Here is a 15,196-nt window from a genome sequence, read left to right as displayed (position 1 = left end):
AAGGGAATTTCCTGCACACTTGAGCAAGGAAAACGTGTGGACTATCATGGTCTGAGCCTGGACATTCTGCCCAGCAACCTAGCCTTCTGACAATCTACTTCTGAGAAGGAGGAGGTCTTCCTACCTTGGTCACCAGAGTTTTGGCCTCCTCACCTCCCACCCCTGTCCAGGCTGAAGTGTGCAGAGGTGGAAGTGGAACTGGGTTTCAGATGCCACCCCCCTGGAGAAGATACACTCTGGAGCCCGCTAGAAAAAAGCATTAGAGAGGCTGAGAGGAGAAGGTAGAGGGTGGGAGCCAGGGCTATGAAGTTAATTCTGCTTGGGCTCTTCTTGCTTTCTGTGTGACCCTCAGCTAGGGAATTCTCTCTGAGCCTTGGTTTCCTCCAAGAGATGAGGATGATAGCAGTGCTTACCTCATTATTTTTCCCATTTTGCAGATGAGAACACGGAGGCATAAATGAAGTCACCCACTCAAGGTCACATAGCTAACAAGTGACAGGGCCAGGATTTGAACTCAAGCAGATGCTTCCAGGGCTCCTGCTCTCAATCACCTCACTCGACTCCTCTGTTTTAATGTCTTCTTGCTCGGTTAGAGTGTAAGCTTTCAGAGATCAGGGCTTATAGCTTAGAATAGTGGACTTTAGTCTCTAGTTATACCTTCAGATGAGTAGAGCGGTCCTAGATGTTGTCATAACTCCAAAATAAACTTGTTGCAGTTGGGTTGAATATTATACAGCAATAGGATGTGTAAAGCAGTGCTTCCCATAAGCAGGCTCTCAGGGACTGGCAAACGAATGATGGATGGGGGGCTCCAGCGTGACCTGGAGCTGACCCTCAGAGATATTTGCTAAAAGTGTTCCTGGCTCTGTTGGGACATGTGTCCTTGGAGGCCTGCCAGCTGGGTGGAGAAGGTGTAGCTTTATAGATCCGTGTGGCTTTTTAGAGTATGACAGAAAACCAGGCAATCCTCAGCCCCGCGTGGAGGGGGCCAGCAACACTCAGCCACGCAATTCACACCTGGCAGCATGGGAGTGTGTGAGAGAGAGACAGGGAAGTGGGTTGCTTCCCATGCATTTGCTTGCTGAGTGGGGGGCAATGGTTATCCAGGAAGAACTGCCCACCTCCCCAAACCTGTTAGAACTGAAGTTTGAGAAGGTGGGAGTTGCAACTCATAATCCAAAAGGGAATGTGAGGATGAAGAAAAGATATTCAAAAACCTATCTTGTATTATATTAGTTGCTAACAGTTATCCCGCGCTACTACGTGTAATATTTCCTCACAGGGCTCACAGTAATGTTATCATTCCCATTTTACTGATAGGGAAACTGAAGCTGGAGAGGTTAAGTGGCTGTCCAGTGTCATAATTAGTAAGTGGTGGAGCAGGAATACAAACTGAGAAAGTTAGAACCCATTCTCTTAACCTTTAGCATCTCTGATACCCACAAACTGCCTGAGAGCTGGAGAAACCCTTAGAGAACATCTATTTCAGCCTCTTCAGAGTCAGGTGGGAAAACGAAAGGCCAGAGAGGGGCAGCGATGGACCAAGGTGACACGGGTGGTTGGTGACAGCCCTAAGATTTGACTGCACGACCCAGAGAGTGAGCACCTCCTGGAATTTTGTGCCCTAGGTGTGTCTCACTGGCTTCAACCTGGCCCCAGTCCTGACCAGACTCTTCTTCTGGTTGTGTGGTGTGAACAACAGAGGCCGAGGCATGGGTTTAATTATTTGAGTTGATGTCCCAAGGCAGGTAACTCGGTGTGATATTTGTGTGGGGTTTTGTCAATATCCCAAGGTAGGTTTCTACCCAGGGGCTGGATGGAGGGTCTGCTTCTGGTTGGTACCACGGAAGGGACAGTACTGAAGGGGAACAAACTCTGGCCTCAGCAATTAGGGATGAAACTAGGAGAATCATGATCCTGTCTTGACAAAGCAGAGCTGCAGAACGGGGTCCATGGGAACCGGAACCCTACACCTCTCCTCTGGATCCCGCTGGGCTGAAATGGGGAAGTGCCAGGAAAAACTTCTAGGGGTGGGACTTACCCCATCAGACCCAGAATGAAGTCCATTATCAATGGTTGAACTGAGAGGGCTAGGTGCTCAGACACATGTACAGACATGCATTTCCCAAAGCCTCAGACAATGTGTCTGCTTTATTCACAAAATAATTATTCTCCTGGGGTGTGTACAGCACCTTTTCCAAGTCTGGGCCTTCCTGCTGTCATTGTAGTTCAAGGAGAAAAGGAGACAAACCACACAAGCAAAGCACCCTGCTGCTACTCCATCCCTGATAAGCAGTAGTCGGTAAGTCCCTCATTGCTTGGAGGAGTGCGGGTGGGAAGAAGGGGTTCCCTTTGTTACTTCCAAGCCAGGTGCTCCCTTCTGCCTGGCTCAGACCCCCTAAGAATATTGTGCGGGCAGTGGAGTGGCGTAAGGTTCTGTTGGAGGGAGAAGGCTTCCTCCTGGTGGCCCTGGGAGCTTGGGGCTGGGGCCAGGCAGAGAGGCTGGAAGCAGTGGATGGGCCTCTGTCAGCGGAGGAGTCCTTCCCAGGCTGCGAGGAGCAGTGATGGTCTAGGCCTTGCCTCTGGAGTAGACCTCAGCAAGGCAAGTCCCTGCTCTCTGCTCTCAGGGCCTCAGTTTCCTCATCTTACCCGGCATGGCTCAGCTGGCCTAGAGGCCTGACAGTCTGAGTTCCCGGCCTTCTTGCCCGCCCCCTGCCCAGCTGTTTCTCAAGCCCTCGTCTCCAGCCCTGGCTCGTCCCTCTCCCTCCTTCCTCAGCCTGTCACCAGCACGGCCCGGGGGCTCCCCCGGTCCTCCTGACCCCCGGGGGGATCGCCAGACCGGAGCTGGGAGACGGAGGCGGAACGCAGGCCACTCTGACCCACCCGAGGGAGAGGGGGAGTAGGGATGAGAGAGGAGGGCAGACACAAGAGAAGGTTAAAAGGAGGAGAAAATAGCGAAAAGAGATAGAAAGGGGCAAGAGAGAGAAAGGAGGAAACGGAGAGAGACGAGGGAATGAACGTAAAGTTGGGGGGTGGTGGTGGAGGGAGGTGAGAAGAGGGACTGGGAAAGGTTCAGAGAAAAAGGAAACCAAAGGAAGGCTGGAGGGAGACACGGAAAGAGGAAAAAGAACAAGCGAGCGAGAGCGAGAAAGCAGGGTCTGAAAGGACCGAAGAGGGAGAAGGAGAAAAAAAAAGAGGCGGTGGGTGGGGGGAGAGAACGGAGCGAGGGAGCCACGAGCAGGGAGGAGGGAGGCTGGGAGGGAAGGAGAGAGGGAGGGGCCGAGGGACGAAGCGGGTGGGGGCTGGCTCGGCGGCGGCGGCGGCGGCAGCGGCAGCATCCGCGGCTCCAGCCGCGCGCCGGCTCGCTCACTCTCTCGCGGTGCGCGGTGTCCGCCGCCCGCCGCCTGCTGCCCGCCGCCCGCCGCCCGGCTCTGGGCTGCCCGCTCGCTGCTCTGGCTCCTGGTCCGGCGCGGCTCAGGCTCCGGAGGACAGGACCACGACTGGCCGACTGAGCCCCGGGCGGGCCGCGAAGCAGGTAGGTGGCTGGGCGGGGACAGCAGGGATGCGGAGCCTCGGAGCGCTGTGGGCACAGGGGGACGGGGTTTGGGGGTTTTGGTCCCGGGGAAGGGTCTTTGCATCCCCGCGACTAACTTTACACCAGCCCCGTGGATTCCCGCTGCCCTGCCGGGGTCCGGGCTGCGGAAGCCGAGTTTGGCGCGGGAGGAGGTGAGTGCCAGTAGAACGCCAGGGGTCGGGGCAGGATGTGGAGCGCCCTGGCGTGGGCAGGCGCGGACTCCCTGGCCTCAGTCCGGACGCAGCGCCCGCGGCGAGGGAAAACCCGAGCGCAGCGGCGCGGCGCGGTTGTCTCAGGGAGGGCGCCCGACCTCCTCTGAGTCTGGGGACTCCCGCCCCCGAGCCGCCCAGAGACGCCCGGGAGAGCCGGGGTCCGGGCGTAGAGCCTGCGAGGCGCGGCCAGGTCCCCTGAGGTGGCCAGCGGTGCGCCTAGCTGCCGCTGAGCCCCGGGCGGTACCATGTGCACTTTTGCTTTTTGGAGGCGCGAAACGGAACGTATACCCCTTTCCTGTCTTTCTCATCCAGTCGTCCCGACTCTAAGGGGAAGTCCGAATCGACTCCCCGGACGTCCCTCCTGCCCTCGGCGGCGACCCCAGCTCCCGAAGTTAAGAGAAGCTAGTCACTCCCAGTGCGCGCCTGGAGCGCGGTTCCGAAGTTCCCAAGTTCTCGCCTAGTCCTGGGCGGTGGTGTTGGAGGTGGGGCGGGTGGTGGTTGTGGTCCCTTGGAGCAGCAGAACGCAGCCGCCTTCCTCCTGCGCTTGGTTTATTTTCCTTATTTGTTTGAAAAAATACGACGAAAAATACGCAAAATCGTTCCTCGAGGGAGTCAAGGTCTGTGAGTGGGACGGAGCCGTCACCCGACCGGAACCTGGGTGGCTCCGCTTCAGGATCTCCCGCTCCGTACCGTCCTCCTCCCCCCCCCCCCACGGGGACGCAAAGAGCAAGGCCTCCAGCAGGTTGGAGGAGGCCTTTAGGTGGTTTGGGCTCCGGGCCATCTCTGCTCGCTCAGGCCATGGTACTCGTGCGCGAGCATCAGCGCCCCTTCCACGCTCTGCCGGGAAAGTAGGGGTGTCGGCAAAAGAAGGCTGGCCGGGTGTTTCGCAGCCTGCTGGGGGCACGTGTCCTCTCGTTCCCGGAGTCCGGGAGGCCGGACTTAACTCGGTGCGGCTTCCGCGGAGGTCGCGGGACCCTGGCTTCGCAGCCCGCTTTGTTGGAGTGCTGTTGGAGAGGTTCTTTTGAAGGGTTTAGAGCAGCTTTAGTGGGACCGAGAGTTGGGGGCTTTGCGGAGAGGGTCCCTCGGCCCTTGTCCCCTGACAGTTGGGCGGGGTCCCCGCAGGGCGTCGAATCGACCGTCTACAGACACTCCATCTTCAGCTCCTTTGGCGGGTTTTTCCCTGGTTGCACATCACGCACCAGCTCTCTCCTTAGATCATATGCTGTTTAAGCCGCTAGAAATTCCAGGTCCGCGACTGCAGTCTCCACCTCTTCCTCCCAACTCACAGATCAGCAAACGGAGGCACAGAGAAGTGAAAGGATTCGCTTAGAGCTAGTTAAGGGTGTGAGGGAATGTAAACCAGGTCTCCTGCCTCCTAGTTCAGGGCTTTTTTTCTAGTACTCTGTGCTGTCCTTACCACTTTCTCAGCACAGGGCAAGTGTTCCCAGCCAGGCCACTGTAAGGCCTTTGGAGGCTGCAGGACTGGGTGTGTGTGAGGTTAGAGGTCGAGGACTGGTCTCTTGTCAGGTGCTGTGCTGTGATCATCCCCCAGGATAAATCACTTAGGTGACAGTTGGTTACATATCTATCCTGCCCCTGCACTGAAGTCTGGGGGTAAAGGAAACCCTTAAGACTCGGCCCAGCCCCATAAAGTACAGTCCACAGGGAAAGAGCAGCCTCTGTTTTGTAGTCAAGGAAGGCTTCCCAGGTGAAATCACTATTTGGAGGGGGCAGGATTAGGGATAGCACCTGGAGAAGGGATGATTTGGAATTGAGTCTTGGGTAGATTTCTAATTGAGGGAGAAGGATCATGGGGCATGAGGCTTGAGTCCTAAGAGGTTAGAAAAGCTCTCCTTAAGTGTCTGGTCAAAAGACAGTAGAGTCAGCACCAATGAGAATTTGGCCTTTGAGTGAGAAGCATGAGGGCAGCTAGAAGACCCAGCTGCTTAGAACTCAAGCTCAGAAGCTGTGGTCAGTGCCTGATCACCCTTCAGCTCCGGCCCCTCCCTGCACAAGGATCCTAATATCAAAAAACAAAACAACAAAACAGAACCAAAAAAAAAAAAAAAAAGAAAACCCCAAAACAAAAATCCCAACCCTGGCCCAGAGGTCTTCTAGTTCCTAATTCAGGGTGAGAAATTGGCTGGGTAGTCAGCACTCTATGAGCCAAGCGTTGTGGCTCCAGCTGGGAAATATTCTGGCTCTTGCTTCTCCTTTTCCCTTTTCTCCTTCTTCCCTGGGGTTTCAAATAGTTTCTTTGCCCCTTTCCAAACATAACTTCTAGATGCTTGAAGGTTTGGGGCCTACAGTTGGACTTAGTATGGTCAGGGCATTTAACGTGCTAGGAATATTTAGTCAACAAACAGTTCTTGAGCTCCTACTTTGTGCCAGGCACTGGCCTAGGCCTTGGGAGACAGCCGTGAGCCAGTCAGTCAGAGTCCCATACCTCGTGATGCTGACATTCTAGGCGTCATCCTCCACAGGCTTAAAGTCTAGTTGTAGAGTGGAGGCAAACACACAAAAGATGTCTGAAGAAGTGCTGAAATGGGACAATGTAAAAAAAATTAGTCCTGAGCCTCCTCTCTAGTGGTTCAAGGCTCTGAGGTGAAAAGGCTTGAAGCTACTGACTATGAGATTTGGAGATTCTGTGGGCTTCCATGACCCCGGCTCCTGGTTGCCAAGGGTAACCCAGAGGCAGCTGCAATGATGACCTTAGATGTGGCATTGGAGGACCGCTCTGCAGAGCTTCTGCCAGTCAGAGTATTGCGGGAGGGAGCTGGTGAGTATTGGCAACTGTGATCTTGCTATCCATAGAGACTGGTGCCAGGTAACCATGGACCTGTCAAATTCCAGCATCCACAGCTTCTTGGTGAACGCTGCAGCCCCACTGTATACAGATGGGTAAATGGGGCCCTGACTGCAGATTGAGACAGCTCTGCAGAAAGGAGCCCAGGCCCTGTAGAGTCCAGGTATCCCTGATCCCTGATTCAATTTAAAATAATGCTCTTTCCTTCCTGTTTTGTAGACCAGTGCTTCTCAGACTTCAATGTGGAAGGCTTGTTTAAACACAGATTGCTGTGCTCCACCCCCAGAATTTTTGACTCAAAGAGTCCGGAGTGGGCCCAGTAATTCGAATTTTTAACAAGTTCCCGGGTGATGCTAATGCTCTTGGCCCCGGACCCGCAATGAGAGAACCTCTGTGTTAGAACAAGGGAAAGTGAGTGATTTTCTTGAGATTATGCAATGAGGGAGCCTGGAACAAAGGCTGTGATTGAACTCTAGGAACTCCCAGAATTCACCTATGCATGATCCCCTCTCCTTTACCTCCCAGGAGGCCACAGAATTAAAAGAATATTTTATCTTCATCAATACACATACAGAGAGAATATATTGCAATATAATTGGGGAATAAATAGGTGTCGTGTGTTGGATGTAGACTCCATGCCTTGTGGCTCTGCGGGGGTTTATTATAGCACTGTTATAATTGTAAAGGTGTCATCCACTCCAAGAGCCCCTCATGAAACTTTCATGGCCCCCGTGGTCATTGTCCTAAAAGGCATGTCTTCTTCATTTAAAAGAAAGAAAGAGAGATTGCTTCTCTGGCTAATGGGGCTATCTGTGTTTCATTTGACAGCAACTATGTAATGTGTTTTTAAGGGGCAGAGAAAAAAATTGAACAGTGTGAACAGAGAGGGACTGGAGGAGGTCCACCTCACAGGTATACAGATCTGTTTGTGGAACATTTCAAAATGTTTTGAAACTGTCTGTCTGTTTCACCTGTGTTTCTGATGTGATGCTGTATCTCAGCAGGAGGAAAGGAGAGTTTGTGTCTCACCTTAGCTGGTTGGGTAAATGTAAAAACACATTTTATCCCCAATGTGTTAATTAGACCCCAAAGAAAAGAACCATAAAAGAGTTGTTCTACTAAATGCTGGTATTTTTCATCTGGATTCTATTTATTATTTTACTGTCGAGAAGGAGCAAAAAAAAAATCCATGTTTTTATAGCAAATAAAGCTGGCTGCAGTAATTATGCAGGCTCAACATATTTGTTCTGGAGCAGGAAGTTGGAATTCAGCCTGACTCTCAAACATTTGGGTGAGATCTAATTGAGAAAGACATTTCAAAGAACAAATATTTAGGAGTGCGGAGTTTCGCTGATGGTCTCTCTGGGCTAAGCGTGAGTCCCTCGCTTTTAGCTTGATCCTTAGAGGTGGTGCCTGGTGATGGGGAAGGACCTGGTCGGTAGTGTTGAGACCACCGTCCAAACGTGAGGCTGAAATTTAGAGATAATCCGTGAGTCTGAGTAAAGGGAAGAAAGATGCCTTCAGGGAATATATCCTTTGTAACTGATGAGCAAAGGGAGAATCAATGAATCAGAGATAGATTGAATACTTATTGAACGTGTAATCTTGGGAAAGGAACAATGAGGGCAGGGACCAGGACTTTTACTTGTATATCTCCCATAATGCTTGGCTCAGTACCTGTAGTGAGAAGAGCCCTTGATTGGAGTGGGTATCAGTCAGGGCTGCAAGTAGCAAAAAACCTGAACACAACTGGCTGAAACAATAAGGAACTTAGTATCTCCCAGTACAACAGGTATGGGCTGTCTGCCCCAAGCTTAGTTGTTTCAGTGGTTCAACAGCATCATCAAAGGTTCAGATTCTTTTCATCTTTTCTTGGTCTCATGGTCACAAGATGGCTGTAACAGATCCATGTATTACACCTTTACAATATGCAGAGGCAGAAAAGGCAGGAGGGGAACCTTTACCAGAAGGCTCAGCAGACTTGCCCTCGTGTCCAGTTGGCTGGAATTGTGAGTCACATGTTCATGCATAAGCCAGACACAGGCAAAGGAAGGAGACCATCATAATTGATCTAGAATAATCTTGATTTGTGTGTTGAGCCTCAGAGGGGAAAAAAATTAGGAGGCTTTTGGAAAGAAGAAAGGAGCGATCAACAATATCTGCTCTAGAGTTTAAGACCTGGGTTTGAATTTTCTGTACTCCTTTTTAGCCCTGTGACCCTAAGCAAAGTATTTCACTTCTTTGTGCCTCAGTTTACTCATCTGGGCAATAGGGATTTATTGGGCAGATAAATCTGAATTAACTCAATAATTGCACTTGATTAGTATGGAAGAAGTACATTATTTGAAGATCTGATCTCCGACATCAAAGGATTATAATCTAGTGCAGGAGACATGTGAGGACTAGACCATGTAGACTATCAAATAATCAGAGAACACACCCAGAGAGTAAACAAATAATTATGACTTGCAGACCAACCATGGTAGGAGGAACATGACATCAGTAGGAGCCACAGTAGTTAGGGAAGACTTCCTGGAGGAGGTTGTTCATAGTGCATACAGGAACTCCAGCATCTTAGTATGGATGGGTTATGAGCTCCTGCCCAGCTTGCTGCCTCTTGCTTTTCTTTTCTCAGTGGTAAAATGGGACCGTTAGGCCAAGATGAGATCCTATATCTTATCTTCAGTTGCCGATTAGATGATATGATGATGATGATGATGTTTGGCTGCCATTATAAAGTCTATATGCCTAGAAGGAAATCTAATGTCTTCCCACTTCTCAAGCCATCTGCCCTTCTGGATTCTTCATTCTTGTTGGCAACACGGTCTTCCCAGATGCTTGGGCTCAAAACCTTAGCAACACTTTTGCCTCCTTCCTCTATTTCCTGTATTGAAGCACCGACTTTCTTTTGTTTTCATTATGTTTCTTGAATATAAGTCCTCCTTTCTGGCATGAGACTTCCCCTTTGTACAGGTTCTTTCCACCTCATGCCGGGTGATGGCAGTGGCCTCCTGATCTGACCTCCCAGCCCCAAGGCATAGTGCCTGGGGGTCATAGGGACGTACATCTCCTACAGGAGCAGTCTATGAGGCTCTGCAAATAGTATCGTCTGGAATTCTAGTGCAGAGGCGGCCATGAGCCTAGAATCTGTGCTGTAGACACGTTATGTTGCCTGAGGTGCCATTTCCCAGCCTCTATCTCCCTCCTTCAAGTCATCCTAAAATGTCATTTTTACCTTACGTTTTTCCCCATAGTATTCACTGGATGAAGCCCAGACTCCTCACATTGACCCTCGTAAGTCTCCGCAATCTGCCTGCATCCTTTCTCCCCATCTTTACCTGTCAGGACTCACCACCACCTTTGACTCTGCTTCTAGTTCTGCCTTTCTCCGTGTTTAAGCCAAACCATCCTTTCCTTCAAGGCCATTGTTAGAGCCACATCCTCATTTGACCTTCCCTGACACCAGAGCCCACAGCCATCTTGAAGCATCGGTCTTTCCTTCCCCTGAACTTCTGTAGCAATTATTGCCTACACCACAAATTCGGTACTTCATGATACACTCTAGGGTCATTGTTCAGCATCTTGTTGAAATGTTCCTTGTCTTCCCAATTGGAGGTAAGGCCGTCGAGGTCTGAGATGGGGTGGGAGTGGATCCTTCTCTGTATCCAGTTGTGACATGCAAGCACAGGGCACTTCAGTGAATATTTATTGAATTAATAAATCACAGGAATAAGGGAAATAAGATTATTTACTTGAAAAGTCAGGTAATCTTCACCCTTTTTACCTTAACTTCACTTTGGAGGTGGGACTCAATTCGATGAATGCCTGCCTACTATATGCTGGGCACTAGTTTAAGTGATTTTGGGGAGTTGTTTTAACTCAGCCTTGTAACCACCCTGTGAGGTCGGAATTATGGTCATCATTTTACAGGTGAGGAAGTGGAGGCTGGGAGAGGTTAAGTGGCTTCTTCCCGACATTCTCCTGACCCATGGGTGCCCTGTTCTCCCAGTCTCTTTTCCCCATGTGCTGTGTCCCACAGCCTCCTTCTGTCTCTTGTCTCTGATAAGACTCAGGCCCTCTCTTGTGTGTTGGGGGACTTTTTAAACTCTGATGTTTACAACAACTCTCTCCTGAAGACCTTCCACCCCCCGTTAGGTTGTGGCTCATTTTGACCCCTCACCTTTTTACCTTGACTATCTCTCCTGCCACCCTCAAGCCTGGGCCAGAGATTCCTTTGATAGCATAAAACATTCTGCTAGTGGGATCAAGCTGGATCTGAGCCAGGGTTTCTGAACTCCTCTGCCTTCCCTTTACCCGCACTTGACCCTTTGTATCCATCCACCCTCGCCTGCCACCACTCCTGTTCTGTGTCTCTGGTGTCTTACATGTGGAAGGAAGACACTGCTGACCTGTCAACAGGAAGGAGGTCTCTGCTACCTCCAGGAGCTTTGACTGGCATTCTTCCATCCTTTCAAAGCATTCTTCTTTCCTCTCATTCATTCATTCATTCATTCATTCTGTAAATACTGATCATTGATCACATACTCAGTATAGCAGGGAACAAAACAAAGCCCTTGCTTCATGGAGCTTGCATTGAAGTGGGGGAGACAGGTGGTAAAAATTGAACACATTATATACTTTACGCTTGTTGCAATGAAGAAAAATAGCAAGGTGAAGGGGTATGTATGGTGATGGGATGCAGTGTGGTCAGGGAAGTCCTCTCTGATATTGACATTTGAGCAGAGACTGAGAGGAGGGATGCCACGTGGGTATCTGGGAGTAGGGACACCAGGCAGAGGGGATAGTAAGTGCAAAGGCCCTGAGGTGAGAACTCCCCTGGTACGTCCAAGGATAAGCAGGAAGGTGACAGTGGAGAGAAGGAGGGGAGCTTGGTAGGAGGTGAGGGCTGCCCACCTCCAGCTTTCTCACTGCCTCAGGAACGCTGTTGCCTTCTCCCAGCTTTTGCCACTGGCTGAAATGATCACTTCCCTCCACTCAGCCAGGTCCCACTCAGCCTTCACAGCTCAGCTCTGGCCCCCCACCTTCTAGGGGGCTTCCATCTCTGCCATCTCTCATTGATCTACCTCTCCCCTGAGTTCCTACAGCTCCCATCTCTCCACTACACAACCGAGCTGTTGAATATCTGCTGGCTGGTTCATCTTCACCTGGGCTCTGTCTGTGTAGGTCTCACCTCCCTAACAAACCAGCTCCTTGAAACTGGTTTATCCCTTCTGCCCAGGAGCCAGCACTGAGCAGGGCTCAGTGTCTACCTGTTGGTGATGCTGGTGTCAGAAGTGGGAAAGGGGCAGGCTCTGCAAAGATCTGTGGGTGGAATTTTCTTCATACTATGTTCATTATCCCTTCACAATAGACAGGAAATCTTTTATTCTGGACATCCTTGGAGCACTTTGAGGTGGGAGCCTCTGGAAACCTCTGCCTGGAGCTGGGAGAGGAATCCACTTTTCCTCAGGACTTGGATGAAATTTTGGCTCTGAGGTGTGGTGGGGAGAGGAGCTGGGGTGCAGAGAAAGCCACTTGTTTATTAGCCTTTATTGTTTAGTCAAAGTAGAATAAGATGTTTCAGGAGCAAAGGAGGAAGGAATTTACCCAAGAGTCCAGAGACTTCCCTGACATCCAAGGTAGGGATCCTGAGTGTGGAGATTGACCTATGAGTGACCTTGGGCAAATCACTTAACCTTCACCTATTGCAGTTTCTTCTCAGCCAAACCTCCCCTCTGCCCATCCACTGTAGAAGAAAATGAACAATTAACCTGATTTTTAGGCTTGGTCTCTGCATTAATCTTTAGGTCAGTGGTTTTAAAACTTGCGAAATGTACAGATGGTTCCATTTTAAAGGGAGAGGGACTTCCCTGGTGGCGCAGTGGTTGAGAATCCGCCTGCCAAGGCAGGGGACACGGTTCGAGCCCTGGTCCGGGAAGATCACACATGCCGCGGAGCAACTAAGCCCGTGCGGCACAACTACTGAAGCTCACACGCCTAGAGCCCGTGCTCCGCAACAAGAGAAGTCACCGCAATGAGAAGCCCGCGCACCACAACAAAGAGTAGCCCCCGTTCACTGTAACTAGAGAAAGCCTGCATGCAGCAATGAAGACCCAGCGCAGCCAGAAATAAATTTAAAAAAAAAAAAAGGAGGAAAAGGCTTCCCACAGACCTCCAATATTGTCTTAAATTACTAATATAATAATATATATATTATATATATAAACACAAAATTAGACATAAATAACTTATGCTTATAGCTCGTTCATAGTCTTAGCGCCCAAACAAGTTTATAAATTAAAATGCAAACTACAAAGCCAATAACATTCAGATTAACAATATTAATTTAACGTGATAGATGCTGTTGTGCTAAGACTACATCAACCCTTGCTACATGATCATGGTTTTGGTCGCTTCCTCCACCACACGCCCTGTGGTGACTCAACTCTCCCCCTGCTTCTCTTAGCTTGAACAACTGTGAAGCTTTTGTTCCTACAACGTGCTGAAGGGTCATCTGGCCAGCCCTTGGCACAAAAGCATTTGTGTGTCAGGCAGCCACTTTTTTGTCATTAGCCCACAACAATGAAAGGAGCTCTCTTTAATTCTAGTGCAACAACAGACGCTGACGCAAAGCTGCCTTGCGACTGAGTGTGACTACTTGATCACTGAGATGAAACCACAACACTAGTACTTCAGTGCCTAAGGAACCCCTGCTTGAGAACAAATGTTGCGTGCTCTGAAAGAGCTGGTCTGAAAGGGTCTGAAAGAGTTAATGCTAGAGCTGTGGCTGATGGTTCTGCAATCCTAATAATAGAAACCACATGTTGGACCTTTGCATGCACCACTATCTCAAGAGGTAGGTAGAATAGTATTAGCCTTATCGTACAGACGAGAAGGTTGAGGCGCAGAGAAATTGAGCAGTCAAGGTCCCACTGGACACTGGCAGCGTCTGGATTCCACCCAGGTCTGCATGACTCAGAGCCCCTGAATTTGCTACCAGGCTTCACTGCCTCCTTCCCTACGGACCCTCACCAGGTTTCAGGGCTCTTTGATCAGAGTACAAGGACTCTGGAGTAGTTTGGGAACCTCTAGATTCTCCCAGTGGACTCACTGCTTTCTGGTGGAGTAGTTAGGGTGTTATTTGATGCAGAAAAGAGAAGTGAAGCTAGTAGAGAGCAGGATAATGGTTCTCAGATCCTCGGGTGGCTTTGGATGGCAGTGGCAGGGGATGGAGGCTTCCCTGAAGGTGCGTGGGAGGAGTGGATGCCAGTTACCCTAGGAGAGAAGATACCTTAACAACGGCTACCTTGGTTAGGGCTTCACACTTTAACAAGCACGTTTTTGGTGCATTTATTTTCAAGTTTGTCCTTTTTTTTTAAATTTTATTTTTATTGTGATAAAATACATATAACATAAAATTTACCATCTTAACCATTTTGAAGTGTACAGTTCACTAGTATTAAATACTTCATAATATCACGCAGCCATCACCACCATCCCTCTCCATAACTTTCTAGTGTGTATTTTACAACTTTGCAAAGCAGGTCATTATCCTCAGAAACAAGGGCTCAAGTGGCTTGCCCACAGTCACACCCCAAACCTGTGCCTGCCTGCCTCTCAACCATGACCTTGAGTGATAGTGGTGGGCTTGGTTTCCCAAAGGCTTCTGTGGGACCATGTGAGGTGGCCAGGCTTTCTGAGGTAGGGGCTGAATGGGATGACCTTGGAAGGGCTGTCCTGGAATTGATGCTGCCGGTCAGGGTCGGCGTGACTCATTCCTGGGTATCTGGAACCCACCTTTCCTCAGATCGAAAATTATTTAAAACTTACTCCTGCCCTTGGAAGCTGCCCTCCCCCTGCCTGACTCGACTGGTTTATCATTCAAGCTTAAAATAACTATAGTAAATAATAACACCCCAAAACTTTTTTATCCTGCAGTGGATGAGCAACAATCTACATATGCAAATAGATGGCACGCCTGTCCCCATGAATATTAATTTGGAAAGAGAGCCCAAGGTCCTAAAATACACTCGGAACCCTCAATGTGGCATTTTGCAACTCTTCCAGCTTGCTCCGAAATCACGGCCTTGTTATATCTCAGGGTTCCCCTGCTCCAAGCTGACCTCCCTTTTGAACCTCTGAGGCTACCAGGGGGACATAGAATATCTCAGGTAGGCAGGCCAGAGGCCCGGGGGTGATGGCTGAATCCTAACGCCTGGGGCTGTGGTTGACCTTGTCCTTCCCTGGCAGGGCCCAGGCCCGCGCTCCTGTCAGATCCCAGCGTTAGCAGTGAGTCCCCAAGGTCAGGGGACAGTTCTGGGGAACATCGCGGGGCAGCTGCCAGCCTCAGGCTCTTGTGCTATCAGGGAGATGGAAGGTGGGGGAGGGAGGGGCCTGGAGAATCAGCTTGTCTTATCTCTCAAATGAGGCAAATGAGGAAACTGAGACCCTGGGATGGTGGGTGACTTGCCCAAAGTGACGTGGTGACTTTATGGCAGGGAGTGACAAATATTATTCATTCTTTGCCCTGAAAAGCACATTTCCTTTTCAGTGTTTTTGTGTGTGTGTGTGTGTGTGTGTGTGTGTGTGTGTGTGTGTGTGTGT

General features: G+C 50.1%; 1 long non-coding RNA gene across 1 annotated transcript in view; it reads left to right on the top strand.

Moving 5' to 3' along the window:
- The window catches only part of LOC113629152 (uncharacterized), a 38,702-nt gene extending 37,900 nt beyond the window's left edge, over positions 1–802 (top strand). Inside the window, exon 5 of the long non-coding RNA XR_003436406.1 lies at positions 438–802. This is a non-coding gene — a long non-coding RNA (uncharacterized LOC113629152). The remainder of the gene's footprint in view (positions 1–437) is intronic.
- The last annotated feature ends 14,394 nt before the right edge of the window (positions 803–15,196 follow it).

Source organism: Aethalodelphis obliquidens, unplaced genomic scaffold (assembly GCF_003676395.1).
Source record: "Aethalodelphis obliquidens isolate GAN/ISIS:26980383/991018 unplaced genomic scaffold, ASM367639v1 scaffold26, whole genome shotgun sequence".
Taxonomy (NCBI): Eukaryota; Metazoa; Chordata; class Mammalia; order Artiodactyla; family Delphinidae; genus Aethalodelphis; species Aethalodelphis obliquidens.
This window is presented reverse-complemented; position numbering and strand designations above follow the sequence as displayed.